Source organism: Chionomys nivalis, chromosome 6 (assembly GCF_950005125.1).
Source record: "Chionomys nivalis chromosome 6, mChiNiv1.1, whole genome shotgun sequence".
Lineage (NCBI taxonomy): Eukaryota > Metazoa > Chordata > Mammalia > Rodentia > Cricetidae > Chionomys > Chionomys nivalis.
In genome coordinates this window covers 13430235-13451537 of record NC_080091.1, presented here as the reverse complement: position 1 = coordinate 13451537, position 21303 = coordinate 13430235, and the positions used below count along the sequence as shown (strand labels likewise).

General features: G+C 42.9%; 1 long non-coding RNA gene across 1 annotated transcript in view; it reads left to right on the top strand.

The window, feature by feature from the left end:
• Window positions 1-17956, top strand: part of LOC130875854 (uncharacterized) — a 60606-nt gene extending 42650 nt beyond the window's left edge. Inside the window, exons 4-5 of the long non-coding RNA XR_009057259.1 lie at window positions 3588-3689; window positions 17799-17956. This is a non-coding gene — a long non-coding RNA (uncharacterized LOC130875854). The remainder of the gene's footprint in view (window positions 1-3587; window positions 3690-17798) is intronic.
• Window positions 17957-21303: the final 3347 nt, after the last annotated feature.

Sequence of the window (21303 nt, the reverse complement as noted above, 5' to 3'; positions counted from 1 at the left end):
GATAGAGGAGAAAAAGGTGGACTCAGGGAGATGCCATGTAGCTGCCAAAGGAGAAAGATGCCAGTCACCAGGCAGAACCTTACCGGTAGGCCACAGCCTCATAGTGATTCACAGATTAATAGAAATGAGTTATTCAAGATGTAGGAGCTAGCTAAAAATATGGCTGACACATTGGCCAAATAGTGTTGTAATAAATTTAGTTTCTGTGTGATTTTTTTGGGTCTGGGTGGCAGGGAAATGAATGAGCAGTCTCCGCCTACAGTACATTAATTATTTTATAGATTGGAATGGTTTACATTGATAGGACTTCACTATTTTCTGTGTCCCTTGTTAGTGGTATTCTTACTATCCATATTGTTATGCACAAGTTTCAGAATTGTGGAATTAAAAATACTGGGTTTTAGATAAGACCAATATTAAGTCCATAAATTTAGTTAAGATCAATTCTATTCATAGAGACATTTTAATGTTTTCAGTCTCTTGATTGTGGAGCTGTTTCTCCACTTACTTGAGTAGTTTCCTAAGTGATCTAACACACATCCCCAGTTTGTTTTAGAAAGCCACATTATCTAGTGCCTAGTTGTTCTGTGTTTGGAAACATCGAGGGGTTAGTCAGATCTCTTTCCTCATTGTGCTATCGAACTATAACTAAGGGTAGGTAGATGTTGTCTCGTATTTTATTGCTATCTTGAAAATCAAATCGATTCTTTCAAATGAAGCTGTTTAGCTGTCGACCGGGCACTTGCCTGTCCGGAGCAGAGTCACTGATTGCGTTTCACCACGTGTATCTGTTGGGTTAGGTTGCAAGGAGCTGACACCTGAAGCTGCAGGATTTCCTGTAAGAAAGGCTCCCTGTGCTGGGACTTACTCAACTGCGCTACCAAGCCATAGGGCTCCTGTTACCTTTAGGACCATCCTGCTGTGGTGGGACAGTCCTCACAGGGATCAGATGGCCAATCAGAAGAGAGTGGTTTTTTTTGTTTTTTTGTTTTTGTTTTTTTTGTTTTTCGAGACAAGGTTTCTCTGTGGTTTTGGAGCCTGTCCTGGAACTAGCTCTTGTAGACCAGGCTGGTCTCGAACTCACAGAGATCCGCCTGCCTCTGCCTCCCGAGTGCTGGGATTAAAGGCGTGCGCCACCACCGCTCGGCTGAAGAGAGTGGTTTTTAACCTGGGAGTCACAACGCCTTGGGGGTCCTTTACCAGATAGTCTGTATATCAGATATTTACATTACAATTCATAACAGTTGCAAAATTACAGTTATGGAGTAGCACCAAAACAATTTTAAGGTTGCGGATCACCACAATATGAGGAATTGTATTAAGGGGTCAAAGCATTAGGTTAGGAAGTTTGAGAACCACTGCTCTAGGGCACCACAAGAAAAACCACAGAACCAACTAATCAGTGCTCATATGGGCTTCCAGAGATTGAATCAATGATCTGGAAGCCTGCGTGGGACCAACATAGGTCCTCTGCATATATCTTATAGTGGTATAGCTTGGTGTTCTTATGGGACTCCTAACAGTGGGATCAGGGGCTGTCTCTGACTCTTTTGCCTGCTCTTGGGACTCTTTTCCTCCTACTGGTTTGCCTTGTCCAGCCTTAATATGAGGGCATGTGTCTAGACTTACTAGAACTTGATATGTCAATTTTGGTTGATATCCCTGGAGGCCTTTTCTGAAGGGAAACAAAGGAGAGCAGATCTGGGGGAGGATTGGGAAGAAAGGAGGGAGAGAAAACTGTGGTCAGGTTGTAATATTTGAGAGAAGAAAACAAAACAAAAAACCAACCTCTGCTCTAAGCCTGTTGCTTCCCCATTCCCAAGGCATGTTTTTCAGTCTCAATGAATTGGTTTATGTCCTTGCTCACCCTAATCCAGGATGGATGACTTCATCATCTCTCTTCGGCTTGACTTGGGGCAATAGAATCATTTCTCCCATAACATTTGGGCTTCTTGTAGAAGGAATGAATAGCCCCCTTTCCACTTCTGCCCCCAAATGAAGAGAGTTATCAACAGTTGAATAGAGGATGCTGAGCGCGCAACTCTGACACTTTAGATTCTGTCCTTTTGCGAAGTCAGGTTAGGAACCCTTCCTTTGTATTCCTCAAACACAGAGAATCAAGCTACAGTAGAACTAGCTGTTGTTTACATGTGGTACCAATGAAAGAGAATTTATTTATAATCCCCTAGGCATCTTCTAAAACTGGGTGTATTACTAATGAGAGAAACTTCTTGAAAGGAAGAACTATGAAGTCATCTGAAGGGAAGATCTTTGGCTATAAGCCTGCCCCTAATCAGGAAACAGAGGCTCCAGCAGGGTGGCACAAAGGTAAAGGGATGTGGGTAGGAGAATAAAGATGTCTATGGGGGAAAACAAGGTACAGGATGTAGTGTGGAGTGACGGGCCACTTCCCGCCTCCCAGCTCCCAGCCGCCAGCTAGCTTTTACCCAAAATAATTACACAGAACTGTATTCTTTTAAACACTGCCTGGCCCATTAGTTCTAGCCTCTTATTGGCTAATTTTCACATCTTGATTAACCCATTTCTAATAATCTGTGTAGCACCACGAGGTGGTGGCTTACCGGGAAAGATTCAGCATGTCTGACCTGGTGTCTGTCTCAGAGAAGAGAGGCATGGCAATTGGTTCACTTCCCTCTTCCTCCCAGCATTCTGTTCTGTTTATTCCACCCACCTAAGGGCTGGCCTTATCAAATGGCCAAGGCAGTTTCTTTATTAACCAATGAAATCAACACAAAACAGAAGACCCTCCCACATCAACAGGATTGTGAGCTGTAAATGCTATCATTTGTGCCTTCCCCCATGCACTGTTCGTGTATGATCATTTTCTTGCTGCCTGAATAGGACAGGCATTTATTCATGTAGTTCTGCTAAAGATAGAGCATAGGGTCTTGTGCATGCTGGGCAAGCACACCACCATTGAGTTACATCCCTATTGCTTGGTTTTTGATACATGTTCAGACTATGTATGGCCTCAAAGGAGAAGTTCTTGCTTAAAGGTACAGACTGCCAAGTCTGGGAAGGGTGGATTTCTCTTCACATGGGCAAGGATGGAGGCTGGCTTTGGGGCATCATAACCTTAGTGTTTCATCTGTCTGTATTTCTCTTTAGACTGTAAATCCCTTCATGGCAGGAACTAGGCTTGTTTTGTTTTCATCTTTGCTTCTAGAATTCAGCCTCTAGGAATAAGGCCCTGTAGGTACTTGGTAGAAGAATGAACAGGTGAGTTTGATAAAATTGAAGACTTAGGTCCCATCCTAAGTCTGTTATTGTTTTACCTGTGGAAGGTGAGAAGTGACAGTCACCTCTTAAACTAAACCATGAGGTCTGTATCTAATGTAATAAATAGTAACCACAGCTATGATTATGGGTTCTCTCCACACTCTTCCATTAACTTTACAGATACTGACAGCAACAGCTACCAACATCTTCCTTCATCCTTTGCTGAGCCCTTCACATGTGTTACCTTCGTCAGTTCTTCCAACTACCTTGTAATTGCCCCATTGTCAGTTAGTCCTCCATGAAACTTGATAGACTCAGCATCTAACCGAATTTTTCCTCACAAACAGGTACCACAATCTGGCTAAGGAATGACAAGGAACTGCCTGCTTCTTGCTACTTTAGTCTCTAGAGATGCACAGCTCAGCAGCTCAAACAAGAACCCAACGAGTGTAAGTGACTGGTAATGTATTAAGAGCGATCGCAGGGTGAAATGTGATGGACCACTGTTGTAGCAACAGACACCACACGACCTTAGAGATAGTCAAAGGTTAAGCCTGTGGTCACTAGTGATGGGGAAAGTTGATGGTGGGTGTGTGAGCACCAGGAATCAGTGGGCTTTATCTTCTGGCAGCGTTCATTCCTGGAACAGATGAAAATTCAGAGGACTAAATGCAGAATCTTGGCTGAGATTCAAAGATTGACTGGTGGGCGGGAGAAGGTAGAAAAGGATCTGGCTTGTTCATATATGTATATGTATGTATATCAGGACACATTTACCGTTCTAGCGTGCTGGCTTTCTTATTTCTAAAATGCAAATAATGTATATGATTCTCTCAAAGAAGTATTTGGGAATTTAATAAAGTAATGGTAAGAATTTCTCTATGGAAAAATGCAATAGAGATAAAAATAATTTCAATAATTAAATGTCATTACATATATAAATAGTATTAAATATAATTAAATACAAGCTCCATGTAGATACTGAAGACGCGGAGGAAAACTAGCAGTGGATCTGCACCACATACTGAAGTCTCCTTAATAATATCCTCACAATTCTACATATTTATATAACACAAATGAGTGTGTGTTTGCAAGAGTGAATGCTCTTTAGATGCAGAATCCCACACTTGTTCTTAACTCCGTGGGTTTTTGTCTTCTCAGAAAACGCTGAACACTGTCATGTTATCATGACATTATCACATGATTTACAAGGACAAAGCTTTAAAAAATTGCTAAGGAAAACAAGCAAGAAAAGCCAACTTTAAGTGTTTCAAGCCCTCTAGACTAGAATGACGCTGTGTATCTGCCCCTGAGCTGTGGGAGATACTAGCAAATACGAAGGTGACTGCTCTGGAGTTTGGGTGTTAGAAGGAGCAAGTGTAGGTTATTTGAAAAAGATCCCCTGACGTGGAGCCCAAGTGACCAATCGTAAGCTTTACTGTAACCAATAAGAAAGGACTCAGCGTTGAGTTCAGGCATTAACTTGATGAAAGACCTTGAGAAATCACAGGGATCGTCTTCCTTATTTGTTGCCTGAAGAGAATAAAGGACTTTCCAGTTCCAAGATGTCATGATTACTTTCAATCATTTCTAGGAAGCAGTGTTTATTGCTGGAGCAACACTAAGCCACAGCCTGAAATGAGAGCTAGGAAGCCAGCTAAGTTCATCATTACTGAGCAATCACAATGCACGCAACTGTGAATCTCCCACTTTTCATTAAACCCTCCAACAATCCCGGGAATAGCCAAGTGCGACAGCTAGCGCATGTTTCAAACAAGCAACGACAACGAGCTGTGGAGTATCCACACACCAGTCAATGGTCCTTGCTTACACAGAGATCAAAATCCCTCAAGGGTCACGGTGAAATAATCCAGGGCGCCATGGCGACTGGGAGCGCTTAGGGCTTTTTATCTCCTTGAGGCACCTGGAAGCCTACCAAGCTGCAAAACATAATATAGATAAATTCTTTCACTCCGACTTGTTAGCCTTGTGAGTAACATTTAGATGTGGTTAACTGAAACAATTATCGGAATCATTTTCTCATAGGGCCTCCACAAGCGAACTCACCAGGTTCTCACTGCTCTAGCTCTGAGGTTACTACTTCTAGAAACCTCAGAACCCTCCTCATCTTCCCAGCTCCATTGATAAGACCCATAGTAGAGACCTCTTCCTCCAACTGCGACCCGAGAGCCCTCTGCTCCTCTTAGACACTATGTCCCCAGAGTTCTATTTAAACCTAACAGTTAATCTTTCTCTCTGCTAAGGGGCATGAACTTTTTTTTGTTTTATGCTACACTCCAGGTTCACAACAATATTAGCAATAAACAAAATAAACATTGTATTACAAGGGCATATGTTAGCATTAGAATAATTTACTTGAGATTAATAATAATAGAAATACTTGCAACAATCAAAGAAAAAAGCCTGTTTTCTCCCTCTCTGTATTTTTGTGGGCTTGACCTGCCTGCTCTCGTGCTTCAGGAGCACACAAAATCCCTGAGCCCATGTAGTGGTGTTTTGTCCTGTGCTCTGGTCTTCTGGAGCCTTCTTGGTCTTAGACTCTCTATGCTCTGGTCACCCGTTTAAACACTCCTCTTTAGTTTCTGTGCTTATTTCTATTAAAGTTGAGTTTATTGAAAGAAAACTTTTGACCATTACCCACCAAAGTAATATATGTTCATTCTATAAGTAGAAAAACGAGGAAAACAGAAGTCAGCCGAAGCTTTTTCATGCAACTCTTTCAAAGACAGTGATTGTGAGTCTCTTGGTTCTGCTTAGCTGTGGGTCGGAACCTGTCTTGCCTCAACTTTGCTCTTATAGGATGCATGTTACTCTTGGCAGAAAAAGAATTGGAGCAAATCACAACATGACATTTCATGGCTGGTACATCAGGAAAAAGAAGTATCTAAAGTGCACCACTGTAACGATATCGTTGTCATTAAATGTACTAGTATGTACATATCACTAGCGGTCTTTTAAACTGCCATCCACCCTGGATGTATGGGAGTATAGAAGTATTTTAGAAATTATAAACATGTTCATAGCATTTTTTGCACTTAAAATAATTCTACTAGCATAAATTAGAAATAAAATTATAAAATTATATTAAAAAAATTATAATATCACAAATCTGGTATTACTGTATCAACTACTATAACCAAAAGCAGGGACTCCTCTATGCCATAGCTTATGGGTTCAGTGATATGGAAGTGGCTAAGTAAATTGTGACTATAAATCTTAATAAAAATGTTTCTATTAAATTATAATTACTGGCAATATGTAAAAATAGGAAAATGAGTATAATATAATATCAAATAGAAAAACAACATCAAAAAAGTAAGAAATATTTATGGATATAGACTATGGAAATTGACTGGAAAATAATCCTCAAAAAAGATATCATAGTATATGGAAAGGTGTTTTTTTCACAGTACTCTTTGAATATACTTACTGTTAGTATTTCATGTTTTTGTTGTGTTACAATGTCAACCAAAGTATATAGCTGTTACTCTCAAAGAGCATTTTCTCTGTAGAAGATGTTTGTAGCTTATTCAAGAGGCGTTTCCGAAACCTCTGCCTGTCTCAAACACTAAGTGTTGAAATGCTTTCTTAGATTTCCCAGCCCCCTTTGCAGCCAGTTGTTGCTATAAGATCAAATCTTAGTCAAGCTTCAAGGGTGAAACCTGTTGGAATGTTGTAAAAAAAGAAAATTCTTCCCTCAGAATGAGGGAAGAGCTGTGAAGAGAGGGTGTGTGTGTGTGTGTGTGTGTGTGTATGCAGGCCAGAAGTCAACATGAGGTGTCTTCCTCAATTTTCTCTTCAGATCACTTTTGGGGAGGTAGGGTCTCTCCCTGACCCTGGAGCTCACTGATTCAGCTAGTCTGGCTGATTAGCAAGCCCCTGGGGTTCCATGGTGTTGAGATTATGGGCACAAGCCCTCGTGGGTGCTAGAGATCCAAACTCAGGTCCACATCAGCGGCAAGCATTTTTACTCACTAAATATCTTCCCAGCCACAGAGAAAAACCAATTTTGTCTGTTTCTCTTTTGTTCTGCCTCTTTACCTTGAAGACTGTGTCTAGATGGCATGCCAGCCATCTTGAAGCATGGTTAATTCTTTGAGAAGGAACAGCTGGAATGATTGAACCTGTACTTGATGGTATTACCCACCCCCTGAAGGAACCCCAAGACTTCCTGATAACCACACACACAAATGGATTTATGGTCTGAACCTTTATTATATTTTCTAGTACCTGCATCTCAATGCATCCTAACTGATACAGCCAGACAGAAATGTTGTTGTCCAAGCACAGAGAAGCCACAAAGTGAGCAACCATCACAACACATATAGATAATTCAATCAAATATTACATTTTTAAAGAAGAGAGTGGAAAGGTACTCATTAAGTACCTATTTACTGCAAGTTTCCCTGAATTTTTTGCTGGCATTTCTTGGTACAAAAACATCACTTAATATTTCTAATATTAAATTAAAACCAAGATTCGCCTTCTCTGACTTGTAATCCTTTTCAAGTGTGTATGTCTCGGGAATCCAAGCAGGTTGTTCTGGTACCTGCTTCTCATTCTCTCTGCATCCTCCAACCTCCTTTCGTGTATTACTCAATTATGTAAGACAGGGCTGTCTGGGATGTGAGGATACACTACCTAGGGGGTGATGATGTGATTTCTTTATCCATCTAGTGTCCTTCAGCTCAGCCTCAATTCTGAAGATGATAATGAGATATTGAAATTGTTGAGAACGGAATGGATTGCTTTGAAGGTTGGAGAAGATGGAGACAAGATAGCTTGTCACTGCTCTGGGAGCTCCTTCCGCTCCTTCAGCCAATAGCCTTTAAGATACCACACAAGTGGGCTGGTATCTTAAAGGCTATTGGCTGAAGGAGCGGAAGGAACTCCCTCAGCATGTTACAAATGGACTCTATTAAATAATCTCACTAATCTTTTCAAATGGTGATGACGTAGTGTGTTAGCGGACCCTCAGGTTAAAAATGAACACAGGAGAGTGCACTTTGATGGCTGCTAATGAGGTCGTGAATCCTAGGTCTGGTCTGGGTAGTAACTGGGGAACTGGAAAAGCACATGAGAGGTAGCAATGACCTAAGGTACCGATCCGTGTTGTAATAGCTGATGGCAGTGTGGGGAGAAGCAGCCACCATGCGTCAACTCTATGAATACTTTTGTTGGTTTGGATGCTCGGGGTGGCTGAGAACTGGGGACCAGTGTGGTGAGTGGCCTCCAAGCTTTTTGGGGAAATAAGGTTAGTTAGTTAGTTCATATCACAATATCTTTAAGTCATGGAAACTCCACCTCAAAGAATCATATGCATGTGTACTAGTTTTTGTTGGGCTCGGTTGGTAAAAGACTGTAGAACGCCTTAATATCCACGTATCCATGAAGCCTTGTGCCTCGGCCTGCGTGGCTTTGGGTTGCTTAGTGCTCCAATGATGCTCACTAATAGAATTCACTGTGGGACTGCATCAGGAGACTCCATGTCTTCATCTGAGCAATGCTGGTCTTCCACTTCCATGGCCCTTTCTCAGGGGCACTAATCATTGTAGACCTGGCTTGATTGATTGCTCTCTCTGAAGCTGGCAGAGTTTAGCCTGGTCTAAAGGGACTAGTAAGGCAGCAATATTGCTTCAAAATTCCTTCAAGTATTGATATTTAGAGCTATCAAGACAATTAAGACTTCACTCTTGGATTGAGTGCAAAATAAACTCCAAAGGAAAGCAAACAGTTTTCTGAGAGCGCTCTTTCCTTCTCCTCAGAGGAAGAGCTTGGCACTCTCCACTGTCAGCAGCTGTGACTGGGAGATGCTTTTATTGTCCATGTTTCTGCTTGTTTAAGATTCATGCAAGTCATGACTTGTATACCTAACTTTTATCCAAAAGAAACGCTCAAAAACAAAAAGAAAAGAGAAAAAAAGAAAAATAATTATCTATGGAAACAACACAAAAAACCTCCTTCAGCGTGTTCCAGATCTCATCAGCTCTCTTTATAAGCAAGCAACCAAAGTGTATTTTTGTGGCTTCCGGGTAATTCTCATAATTGAAAACATATTCTTTAAAAGATCAACAGACCCACCCATGTAGAAGAATCCAATCAGTTCTCTCCAGTTGGATGCCTCATGGAATCTCTGTTGCCTCTCCCCACACCCCATGGAGAGGCCTGCTCTTATATGTCTTACCATGTAGTGAGAGACTGGCTGGGCAGACCAGAGTACTTCCGTGTGCCTTGAAGTGCCCAGTTCTGGAGAGATAGCAGCAGGGTAATGGTCTGGCCACCCAGTGCTCCTTTAACTTACTCAGAGAACTTAAAACAAAGCTGAGACTTCTCTGAGCCCTAAGCCAGAGCGCTGTTGGTCCCCATCCTAGACATTTGACTCAATTCCATATATTAAATGAATCTGGAGATTTTTTTTTCACTCCAAGTGAGGCTTGCTGACCTCATTAGTTGTAGCTTAAATCCCCTTTGCTAAATTTCACAAGAAATAGTCAGCCAAGGGAGGTCTGTGTGCCCATCGGGGTTCTATCGGAGCTGCAGTAGAGCTTCTCCAGGAAGACATCTAACAATAAAGTGTGCGGGTGGATTGGTTGACTGGTCTGTGACCTTGCTTGCTGCTTCTGCCTCTGGGCTGGGGCTTGAAGCCAGTGAGTTACGCAGTCACAGAGCGAAAATGCATAGAAAGTGAAGGGTGTACAGCCATACTGGAGCCTATGAGGGTGATGGGAGAGCTTGGGGATGGATGGGGCCTCACTGTAATCTTGCTTTCCTAAAAATCTCTACCTTATGTGGTGCAGCTGCTTTTCAGAAGAAGCTGCTAGCTTATCTCCTGCAGAGGGGCGGCTACTTGGCCCCAGAGTCCCAAAGGAAGACTGAGTGGCAGGCAGAGGTGCTGTTTTGTCGTTTCCAGGGGAGCCCATCTCAGCAGTGTCAGGTGTGAGTGGCAGCAGCACCCTGTTGGAGAAAAGTGACTGTATTATTTCTCTTCTAAGGCAATTGGACAAGAAAGAGAATCTGGGAAATGTAGTCTCATCTTAGCTAAACCGACGTGTGGAGTGTACACCTACATAGAACAGAATACGGTTAGCTGAATAGCCAGACTTGTTGACTGTGGATAGGAAATGAAACACTAACTTACTTCATAGAGAGTCTGAGGTGGAACACAGGAAAGATGAATGTCTGGGGCCTGGAGAGATGGCCCAGGAGTTAAGAACACTTACTCTCACACAAGAACGGAGTTCAGTTCCCAGCACCCATGTTGGGTGGCTCCAGTTCCAGGGAATACAACACCTTCTCCTGGCCTGCTTTGGAACAATGCTCTGTACCTTGTCACTTATATTTTAAATAAACGCTGATTGGCCAGTAGCCAGGCAGGAAGTATAGGCGGGGTCACCAGGCAGGAAGTAGAGGCAGGGCAATGAGAATTCTGGGAAGAGGGAAGTGCAGTCTGCAGTTGTGATCCAGCCTCAGAGGAAGCAAGATGTGACTGCCTCACCAAAAAAGGTACCAAGCCATGTGGCTAACATAGACAAGAATTACGGGATAATATAAGTTGTAAGAATTAGTTAATAAGAAGCCCTCAGCTAAAGGGCCAGTCAGTTTATAACTAATGTAGACCTCTGTGCGATTTCTTTGGGACTAAATGGCTGTGGGACCTGGTGGGACAGAAAACTTCAATCAACACTGGCCTCCTGGAGATATCCTGAACTCAGATAAATAGCTGCACACAGACACAAACACACACACACACACACACACACACACAGAATTAAACAAAAATAAATCTTAGACCTAGAGAAATGGCTCAACAGCAAACCCAAATTCAGTCCCCAGCACTATGTTAGCTGTCTCAGAACTGCCTTGAGTCCATATCTCCTCTTCTCACACCAGACAGACAAAATATGCATCATTACAAAGTTTTAAAAATTAAGAAAAATATTTCCTCTTTCAAAACAGAGTTTCACTGTGTTGTCCTAGCTGACCTGGAACTCACTCTATAGACCAGGGTGGCCTCCAACTCACAGAGATCTGCCTGCCTCTGCCTCCTAAGTGCTGGATACTAAAGGTGTGAGCTACCACTTCCTGGCCGGAAAAAAACAAAACAAAACTTTTTTTTTTTAAAGCTAAAAGCCCAGAATAAGTTTTCCAAATCAAAAGAGGATACAGAGAAAATTAATAGACACTTTGGGCGAAGCTAGAAACGCTAAGCACACACGAGCCCTCCTTGGAGAAGGAAGGGGCTTGCCCAAGGGTCTCTGTCAGCAATGGCAGCGACAAGGCCGGCTGAAGGCTCTAAGTGTTCACTAACACTGTTCAAATGAGAAGTGGGAAGGCACTCAGGAGAGAAGGAAGGAGAGCGAGTGCTCTCCAACTCCCAGTAGAGGCTAGAGACTCAGCAATCCTGGTTATTGCTCAGGGTCCCTGGAGAAAGTCCGTATGCCAAATCAGCCAAGGGGGAAAGGTGAGGTGTTGCCCTATGATCCATGACCAGTCTCTCATTCCATTCTTAGTGGCATGGGGGAGGGGTGGAGATGGGGTTCTCAGAGGTTTCCTAGAATTTGTTTTGTTTTTAGATATAGTTTCACGATGTAGCCCACTCTGATATATAACTTGAGATCCTCCTGCCCCAGTTTCTTGAGTTCTGGGATTATAGGCATGGGCCGCCATGCCTACTGGGTTCCTGGAATTCTTAGGACGCTCTCACATCTTTTGACTTCTATAATTTTCTCTGAAGGAAAGCCAGCACCTTGAGTCATGTCCAGACGGGCAGACTGAACCAGTGACAGATTTGTTTTTAAACTACCATGGTGTAACTGCCAATGAGAGACATCCTGAAAACTCTCACTTTGGGACGATGTCTATTGAGTTAGGCTTATGTCATTAGGAGCTGTCACTTTCTATACCTCCTCAGGCTGTGCATCTTGCTAATTGCATGTGTGTGTTCACCCCCAATCGCATTTATCCTTGACCTGCTCATGTTATAAATATTTCAGTGTTTCCTGTCTGAGAAGATGATTTGTTCTTTTCTTTGTGGATTGCAGAGAGAGATTCATTCTGAGCAAGCTACAAATGCCCCATAGACTCTGGAGAAAAGTAGAAATACAGAAGGCATTGTATTTTAGTCTTCATAATATTTTACAGGAAGGAAAATATTACTAGTCTGAATGATATACATGCAAAGAATGATTGTTCAGTTGAAAGGAGAGTTAATGTTATGAAAAAAAGCCAAGAGGGAAAAAGGAAAGAAATATATTATTTAATTGATGAAAAGACTGGGCTGTAAAGAAAGAAAATATCTCCCTGTATACCTGCATTACCCTCGCAATGTTATTTTCTATGTTTGGTAGACGCTTGGCCTCTACATGTGAAAGAAATATGTACCATTTGGATGGCCTGCATTTAGTGCTGCGATGTGTGTGACGTGAACTAGAAGCATCTTCAGAATGCAGAATTCATCAATAATTGAACACCTCTGCAATAAAAAGTGTTGAAATTGCTTTAATGCATGTACTGTAGTGCTTAAAGTATCCCACAGATTGCCTCAAGACTTATATAGCTTAAATCAGTTTCCACCAGAGAGACTGACACCGAGAACCCAGATTATATAACAGTTCATAAACAATGGGGCCTTAGATACATAGGGTTTCTAAACGGAACAAAAGTGAACCTTGGCAAATGTTTAAGGCAGTGAAAGGCCTGTGAGCAGGCCCAAAGAGCCAAGCAAGTCTGGGGCTCTATGAGAATAACGAGATCACTTTCTTTTCAGGGAGGAATGCTCACTGTGACCTTGGTAAATTGGAGCTTGATAACACAGATCAGTCTAGCACAGACTTACTACCCTAAGCTGCCATGAAGGTAGACAGATGGAAGCTGGGGGGTCTGTGCATAGTCGGATGAGGGACCACCTTGTCTCCAGAGGTGACTGATTTCTGACTCTCTTTCTTAGGGAAAATGGGTTTTTGCTTAGAAAGACAAGTCTTCTTTTCCTCACTATAGGTTAGGAGAACAACATTTCTGTAAATGAGTGTTTGACCAACCTCTTCTCCTTTTAAACCACAACCTGGGGAGTGAGACCTATTTCTCCCCCGACCCCACCTCACGGCTAAAGAGTCTTGATGAAGATAGAATCAATTATTCATTGGGATTCATTGATCAGTCTTTACTAGAGTAGAACAGATTCATCTCAGGGTAAAAAAGCAAGGCTGTAACAGGTGACACAGTGTCCTTGTTCCTGGCAAACCCACAGATGTACAGTGTTTCCTCTAGAGTCTGAGCTCTGTGTTACCCCTGCCCTCAAAAGAACCCAAGAACCTGCCCTATCCCTGTGGATGCCCTAGGCCTCTAGAAGGTTCCCTTGGGGACACTGATTTCTAACTGTTCCAGGAACTATACAGGAGGCTTGATATTGACAGAAACCTCCAGTTTCAGAAGGAATCCTAAGCCAGTGTGGTACTAGCAATCCTCAATCAAACAGGAGGCTGTGAGCCATACACTCAAATCTCCTCAGCCTCTTGTAACTCTTGTAGTTCCCCATAACAATGCTTGGCCATGAGAACTAGATCCACACACTTGCCAAATACACGCTAAGCCTGCTTTGGGGGAAAGAGCTTTGAATCCCTTAATTTATAGCAACTTGTAATAGTTACAGGTAATCCGAGAGACACTAAATCTACTTGAATTAAAACTAAGGGTTAGGAAAAGGTGGTCTGACAGGACATTGTTGAGAAAAGTGACCTAATATGTTTATAAAGTCATTTTCTCATACTGCTTCCACAAGCTGAGACTATTCAGATGAACCTGGTGCGGGAGAATTATCTGTATTCTGTCAATCATGTATTTTAATAAAACACTGATTGGCCAGGCAGGAAGTATAGGCGGGTCAACCAGACAGGAAGTAGAGGTGGGGTGATGAGAACAGGAGAATGCTGGAAAGGAGGAACCCCATTCCTCCCAGTCCAGCCCAGACCACCAAGAAGCAGGATGTGATCTGCCCCATTGAAAAAGGTATTGAGCCACATGGCTAACATAGATAAGAATAATGGGTTAATATAAGGTACAAGAGCTAATAAAAAGCCTGAGCTAATGGGCCCATCAGTTTTATAACTTATGGAGATCTTTGTGTGATTTTCTTTGGGGCTTACTGGATGTGGGGTACCAGGTGGGACAGAAACCCCAACAAGCAGGCCCTCATGTTACAGAATGGCGCCCACGTGGATAACTGCATCCACAGAAAGCCTGAGTAAGCTTGGGAAAGAATAGAGTAAAGCAGCAATGTCTTGGGTCTGCTCTCATTTAAGAGAGGCTTCCTGACTCAGCGTTAGCTGCAAAACCTTGCAGCTCTTTTAAGAGGTCCTGCCAAGAAACACTTAAATGGTGTTGGTAAAAGCTGAACACATGCTTTTTGGTTTTCAGCTGTAGCAGGAAAAAAGCTGTGCAGCTTTAAAATGCCAGCTTCCTGGGCCGTCCTGACAGTGCAAACTCTGACTCTTTGAGGCAGGAGGTCAGCTGAGAGAGCATTTGAATGTTGCGGCTTGCTTGCTGGCAAGGACCTCGAAATGCCATAGAGTTGTGGCGATAACATGGCTACAGCCGGTAGCTGGAAAACTAAGGAATGGGCTGGATCCAGCCATCAAAGCCACAGTTTTAATCCTCTCCATAAAGACTCACATGGTCACAAAAAGAGAGATATACAGTAAAAGAAAGATTCAATGTCAAAGAAAACCTTTAAATAGTTTACAATGTGTTAAAAATATATGCAGGCTAAAGGTTAAAGTCCTTAAAGAGAGAGAGAGAGAGAGAGAGAGAGAGAGAGAGAGAGAGAGAGAGAGAGAGAGAGAGAGAGAGAAGTTGGGTGTGGTGGTACACTTGGGAGGCAGAGGTAGATTGACCTCTCTGACTTCAAGGACAGCCTGATCTACAGAGTTATTCCAGGACAAAGATATACAGAGAACCTGTCTCAAAAAGTAAAAGTAAAAATAAAAGAAATAAAAGTTAAAGTAAAGCTTTTATGATTTTTTTAAAAAATGCTACAAATTCCCACATATAGCACCAATTATGTAAACAGATTCTCTTACTCCAGGGTTTGTGGATTGCTCTGGCAGTCACATTTGGTCTTTTTCATATTCCAAAGAGGAGTATTGGCATTTGCCATGCTCTTCTGCTCGCTCTACAGCCTCTGAACTACCCTGTTAATTGTACTGCACCATCATACAAGGCTGGGAACCGTCACCGTCTCCTTACCACTGGAGTACAGAACCCTCCACTACACATCACTAGCTGTGGCACAGCCTTTCATGGTCCCATTAATAAATGGATGTTGATGATGTATTAGGATCCTGATACGGTCCCTGGGATGGGTCACCTGGAAACAGAAGGCTCTGTCTCCATCAATGAATGGATCTTGGTCACCAGCGGCTGGTTTCTCCACTGCACCTATTTTGGCACTTCAGTAGTAAAGGCAGAGAAGAAATATATGTATACACACACGCGTGTGCGCGCGCGCACACACACACACACAGAAGACAGCAAATCCTTTCAACATGCCTAATTTGTAGCTGACGTTAGAGACTGAACCCAGGACAAGGACACTGCTTAGTGACCCATCTACCAGAGACTGACAGCAATGACAAAACACGCTATAAAATCTAGGCACAAAACCACAAGGTCCCCAGTCATGACCACACTCAATATCTTCCTTGTATGAATAAAGAGGAAGGGGCTGCCAGCTGCCCTTCTTCCATCTTCTCCCAGAAAGGAGGTCAAACAGAACCAATAGGAGATCTTCAGAGAATAAAACCAGGCACTGAAAGAGTTGGGGAATGTCTGTGGGGAGAAAGTCTTTGCCATAGTCTTGAAGCATCATGTTAGGGACAAGGAACAGGGACGCATCAACAAGATTTACAACCAGTCGAGCAGTTGCGTACTTTGAAAAGGTGACCACAACAGGACATTGCAGTGGGCAGAGAGGACTGAGACGACGACTAACAGATTTCCAAAGGTCCCCAAATTGGTGCTTCCTATTGCAAAAAGGAAAATACAAAGATACCGTCGTTCCCACAAGTCTCTGACAGAACTGAACCCCAGAGAGGCTCACAAAAGGCCAGCAGGGGGGAAAGTCCTGAAGGAGTAAGAGTAGCTGGCCCATCCTAACTCTGACTCTGACTTTAGAGGAGAGGAATAAGGGAGCAAATGCCCCAGAAAGGGGACCACCGCAGTCTAAGAAACTCCATACAGAAACCATTCGGTGGAACCCAAGAGATGCCAAACTGCACAGGAATCTAGAGTTACAGCTGGCGTTCCAGGATGGTGAGGAATGTAGCCAGCTGCAGCTGACCTTCATCGGAGGTTACAGAGGAAACAACGGCCCTGGGACCGTGAAGGGCAATACCACAGCTAGCGATGTGTAACGGAGGGTGCTGTACTCCAGTGGTAGGGAGACAGTGACGGTTCCCAGCCTTGTATGGTGGTGCGGTACAATTACAGGATAGTTCAGAGTCTGTAGAGTGAGCCGAAGAGCATGGCAAACGCCAAGCTGTGGCCCTTTCTTGCAGTATATGGGAACAAACACACAGACCCACAAGTGGACCATGTGAAGACAGTGAGAGACGTTGGAGCACTCAGTCCTAAGTGGAATGCGGATGCTTTCATCAAAGCCCTCCCCTCAAGGTGATTCAGGAGCTACGCAGATGAGGGGGAGGAAAGATCGCTACGAGTTGGAGGTCATGGATGACTCGAAGGAAACAGTGTCTTCCAGACACAGCGGGACCGACAAACACGTGTACACAGACACTGGTAGCGTGCACAAGGACCTCACGGGTTCAAGCCAGCTGGGGTCCTAGCACCGAGACAGGGAAGTGGACCTAGGTTTCCGTCCCTAAACAAGAAACTATTCACAGCTGACGATGGCCGGCAAGGGAAAACCCAGCTTTCTCCAGTGGAGTTCCCCTTGGGCATACTAACCATACTTTAGGATAGATCACATGCCCAGGAGCTGTTGGCCAGAACAAAACGAACCCAATGGTAATTTTTGTGGATTTTCCGTCTCATTTGTGTCTGTTCCCGTACATACGCCAGTGCACATCTGGAGGTCTGAGGACCGCTTTCAGGGGTCAGTTCTCACCTTTACATCACGTGGGTCCCAGAGATCAAGCTTAGGTTGTCTGTCTTGGTGGGAAGTGGCTTTATCAGCTGAGCCATCACAGGGCTCAAATTCCCACTTTAATCCCTCTCTCTCCCTCCTCAGCGGGTCCTTTTCCTCAGGTTCGTTCTTTGGAAACAAACCTCTTACTCACTTTAAAGTCTATCCTAATGTCACTGAGATTGTCTTATACTATCCTAATAGTTTGACTTTTTCTCATTTACCGCCTCTCCTGATATACCCTTGCTGTGGTTTATTAACCCACGTGTTTATAAATTCGTACTGGGAGCCATGCTTGGAAAGTGTTTTACTCTCCCAGCTAGATATCTGTATTTACTAAGCTGTGGAAGGATCAGTCTATGCTGGACCCTCGAGAGTAAAGTCAATTTCTGTTTCTTAGGTCTCTTCGTATATTCGAGCCCCCTGGAGGAACTTCTAACAACAGCTGTTAACATGAGTGCTTTAAGTCTCCAGGATCCAGACCACTTCCAAATCAGATGCTCTGCCTGCTCAGGGCAGTAAGCTAGGAGTCCATTTTCCCACTCCCACACCGGGATAGTTGCCTTTTTTTTTTTTTTTTTTTTGTATCATTGGGAGAGAAAGATTATCGACCTGTATTTTTTTTTTCAGCTGGGAGGGTGGGTGGGGCCGTACTTTATTTGGGCTTACAACAGTGGCCCTGCAGGACAGTGCTTGTCCTGGTTTCTCTTTGCGTGTAGTCTCCAGGGAATCCTTCTGCTCACACTGCTCCTTACTGAGTGTGTTACACGTTGATCCCACTAAACCTTGGTGACTAGGGGCTCCTTTGTCAGGGGGCCACCTTGCTCCCATTCTCCAGAAAACCTGGCTTCTGGAAGATGGGGACCAACAATCTCAAGGAAGCACCCTGGGAGTACATAGACTCCACGAAGATATGAAATCTCAGTGGATAAACCACTGGACTGTTCTCTCCAGGAAAGGGCAGAGCTGTCCCCTCTCTTCAGGGAAGGACAAAGCTGTCCCCCTCTCTGTAGGGAAGGGAACAGCGGTCCTTTTTGCATTTGCTGGATGTGTAGATGCCGCCCCAACATGACACCCTGCAGCTAAAGAGCTGGAAGTAGCTGGGCTATTTCCCAAGGACTTGTGAACAAATTCTTGAAATGTGTATTGAAATGAATGTGTCGGGTTTGCTAATTTCCTGTAACCCCAACAGTCCATTGATCCATTGTGAACAAGCTGGGTTTTCACGTTGGTCCCTCTACCATGCCCCTCAGGCTTGGGGCTGTTTCCTCATCATTTCTACCTTGGCAGTAGTAATTTAAAATTTCAACTACAGCGATGCTATTTACCCTTCCATCAGAGGACACAGATCTTTTTATGCTTTTTTCCTTCATGTCTTAATTATTGCTTTTCTCAAAAGATATTACTCAGTTTATTTGTTCATCAATATTTTTTTATCTTTATCAGTTGCATTTTAGACGGACTTCAGTCAATGTGTTTCTAGAACCCCCTCCCTAGGCCTCACACAGGGATGAATATTAGATTTACCTTGGGAGGAGGGATTTGAAAGGAGCAAGAGCACTCATATTTTCTTTATAAAACTGTTTTCTTAAAATAGAACATATTATCTATCTTCATATTATTTTATATATTAAATAAATAAAGTCATAAAGAAACTAAAATGTTAGGATGTATGCAATCTCTTACCATGCTGTTTCTTATAAATGCACATATGCACATAAATAGAAATGAAAAATAATGTTTGTAAGGAAGATGTTTCCTGGCTCATTGTAAATTCATCGTTTAATAAATAAAAGGTCCAATATATGTGTTTTTAGAAAGGACGAGCATTATTCCTGTACAGAAGGAAACTCTGAGTGTGGAGGATGTCAGGCTGCTTCTGCATAACTTCTGCTGTTTCCTTTGTTCTCAGGAAACTGGGGTGAGTCAGACTGGAGGTGCATGCCGAGTTAACTCATTCCATAGCGCGAACTGACACGGACATAATTTAAGGCCAGCAGGCTTTGTCCGAAGTTCCAGCTCTGAGTGGAAGTTGTCTGATTTTGATTGATGGCATAGGACCAGAAGTGACTGACCCAGGGCTGAACACAGCCAGGCAGATGGCATGCCGCATTTCTGTGATTTTTATAATTCTAGCTAAAGCCCTTGGACATGAGTAGCTCTTGAATTCGGAACTCTTCAGTTGCTTCTGGATCCTTTACCGTGTCCTATGACCCCAACACATCTGGCTATTTCCTCAGACCACAAATCTCAAAATAGACAATAATAAGACTTGGGTCACCTTTGAAACTGAAGGTGGGCACTAGTGTAGGACCGTGGAGAACGGGAGACAGGACAAACCAGGAGCCTCAATGAACCAGGATGGTTCCAGACAGTAGGCAGAATCCCATTCAGATTCTTGCCCAGTAGCAAGGCTAGGAGGGGCTGGCCTGACCTTAGCTCCAGGCATTTGGCAAGCCCTAAATAGGTCCACCAGTGTCAATAAGTTCTTCCAAATTAAAGTTTTCTTTGCAGGCAAACCATAAAGGTGGAGAGAGTTCTATAACAATATATCTTTATTAATGCACTATTCTATCTTCGTGATTTGTACCTTTCTTTTCTTCTATCTTTCTCTTTTGGACATATATGTCATAGATTTGCTTTATTCATAGCAAGGTAATCACGAAGAGAGGGTTAAGAATCATCCATTTCAAGATCTCTTACGCTCATGGACAAATAGGATTAATATAGTAAAAATGGCCAGCCTACTGAAAGTAATCCACAAATTCAACGCAATTCCATCAAAATTTCAAATATCTCCTCACAGAACTTGAAAGGACAGTTTTCAGCTTCATATGGAAGTGCATGCACACACAAGCAAACACAAAACTGCAGGATAGCTATAACACTCCTAAAAGATAAAAGAACTGCTGGAGGTATCACCATCCCCTTGATATCAAACTGCACTGCAGAGCTATAGTAATAAAAACAGCATGGTACTGGTACAAAGACAGACACATTGATCAATGGAGTAGAATCAAAGACCCAGAAATAAGTTTTCACACCTATGGACACCTGATTTTTGATAAAGAAACCAGAAATACATATTGTGAAGAGAAAGCATCTTCACCAAATGATGGTGGTCAAACTGGATGTCTGCATGTGGAACAACAGATCTATAATCACCCTGCACAAAACTCAACTCCAGATGAATAAAGGACCTCAACATAGGCTGCATACACTGAAGCTGACAGAAGAGAAAGAGCGAATAACCTGAACTCATTGGCACAGGAGATGGTTTTCTGAATAGAGCACCATTAGTGCAGGAACTAAGAACAACAGTTAAGAAATAATGGGACCTTGTAAAACCGAAAAGCTTCTACAAGGAACCTCACTGGGACAAATTGGCAGCCTACAAAATGGAAAAAGATTTTTACCAACTACACATCTGATAGAAGGCTAATATTCAAAATATATAAAGAACTCAATAAACTAGTTATCAATAAAACAAATAACCTCATTGAAAAATAGGGTACAGATCTAAAAACAATTCTCAACAGAGGAAACTCAAATGGCTAAGAAACACTTAAATGTTCAACATCCTTAGTCATCTGAGAAATGCAAACCAAAACTACTTTGAGATTTCATCTTATACCTGTCACAATGACTAAACTCAACAAAACAGTGACAGCTCATCCATCTGAGGCTGTGGAGTAAGAGGAACACTCCTCCACTGCTGGTGGGAGTGCAAACTTGCACAGTTCTGTGGAAATCAGTATGGTGGTTCCTCCGTATGAGACTTGGAGGGAACTGATCTACCTCAAGATCCAGCTATGTCCGCTCTTGGCGTGTACTCATGGGATGCTTCATCCTGGTGTGGAGACACTTGATCAACCTTGCTATTACAGCACTACTCAAGACAGCCA